Here is a 1,930-nt window from a genome sequence, read left to right as displayed (position 1 = left end):
CATGGGGATATTTCTGGTTTATTTTCTTCCCTGGAAAGGAGGAACACAAGAAGCCATTCAGAGGAGCCTCAACGTATCTTCAACTGCACGTCCAACCAGTTTTAATTTTCACAGCTGCTGGACCTCTGGAAGTTGGGTTCCTGCTTCCAGGTGTGCTGGATTCACCATAAATTGTGCCCACTTGGGGTGGTGAGTTCTGGGCACAGCTCCAATGTGTTTGCAGGTCATCAACAGGTTGGAGAGGCTGCCATATGTTCTTCTCTACTTATACACATCCATGGACACACACACACACAGAGAGAGAGAGAGAGAGAGATAAAGAGAGAGAGAGAAATATATAAATTGCAGATGTTTGCTTGCAACCTCCTTTCCGAAGCCCCCATCACCCTCCAGGCTTTGCTGCTCTTTCTCGTACACCATTCATAAGCCCCCCTCTTACCTTCCTGGAGACCTTCAGCTCAAGCCCAGATACACCAGCTCAGCTCATATTCTGTAAGTAAAAGAAGTAGCAGCAGAAAACCCCTGTGCTCCCCCTCTGCAAGAATCGGGGTCCTTCGTCTCTGCTGCTTCCCCAGTAGAAGAAGACCTACGGCTGCTGCTGCTGTGTTGTTGTTGTTGTTGTTGTTGTTATTATTATTATTATTATTATTATTATTATTATTATTAATATTATTATTATTAAAATTTATATACCGCCCTATCTCCCTTACGGGACTCAGGGCGGTGAACAGGCAATAATAAAAATCACAGTAAATATTTCATAAAAGCCTGCTCTAAAATATATGTCCTTTTAGGACTGGCTCCCCAGGCTATTCTCATTCTGCTGCTGCTGCTCTATTTTTTTATTATTTTACGGGCAGGGACGGTGGTGGCTGGTGCTGTTGGTAGTTCTCACAGTCCAGGAGAAGAAAGAAATCCGATGCGCCATGCCACGAGGCCAAGCCGTCCTTGCTGTCCACAGTATTTATGGCTGCTTCCTCCCCTGGGGAAGGCTGCCTCCACTGCTGCTCGGTGGGGCTCCTGGCTCTCAGCGGCCCTGGGCTGGCCCGGAGGTTTCTCCCACGCTGGATTGCTTGGGTGGAAGAGCAGGGATCCAGCAGACCAGCACATGCCTTGAGAGCTCCTGCAGTTGACCTCGCACGGGGTTCCTTCTTGGGCCCTGCTCCATTTCTTTCTCTTTTTTTAATAAACATTTTAATAGATTTTATAGGGTAGGAAAAGGATAGGGTAAATACGCGTATGGGAAGGGTTAGGAATAAGGAATTGGGGATAGGATAGGGTTGGAATTAAGGGAAGATACAATAATGGCGTAACTCCCAACAATAATCTCATGCTTTAATAAGCAAACTACCGTCCAGATATACATATTGAATAAACATAGTTTATATAATACTAAACAATTATAATGAATAGAGTTAACTATAATCATCCAATTAAGAATTGATAAGCAGATACAATTCCTTTAAGTAAATAACCTTAATTAATAAAATATAAACTAATTCTAACTGTCTCCACTAGTATTTAAAGTCGCGAATAGTAATGCTATTATTAACCTAGAGGATAGAGCTTAGTGAAACCCCCTGCCCCTTTTCTGACCTGCCCCTGTAAGCCCCCCTCCCTTCACCCCCCTTTTCTCCATCCCATATTAGTGTAGCCACTCCTGCGTCTTATGAAGTTCACCAAAGCTTTGAATGTACCTCAAATCAGAAAGGTGCCACGGGGGCTCCTTCGGTGGTCTTGGGAAGGGTGGCAAGTGGGCAGGGCCAAGCAGGGGGAGGGGCACTCTGAGATGTCTCTTCCTCCTCCTCCTCCTCCTCCTCCTCCTCCTCCTCCTCCTCCCCCTCCCCTCTTTGTCCCACGAGCACTTTTGCACCAGCCTGGCCAACGAACCCACACACACACTTCTGACTGGTCAAGGTTCGCACGTTCA

This window comes from Protobothrops mucrosquamatus, unplaced genomic scaffold (assembly GCF_001527695.2).
Source record: "Protobothrops mucrosquamatus isolate PMUCROS unplaced genomic scaffold, P.Mucros_1.0 scaffold11718, whole genome shotgun sequence".
NCBI classification, from domain to species: Eukaryota; Metazoa; Chordata; class Lepidosauria; order Squamata; family Viperidae; genus Protobothrops; species Protobothrops mucrosquamatus.
Note: the sequence above shows the minus strand (reverse complement) of the source record.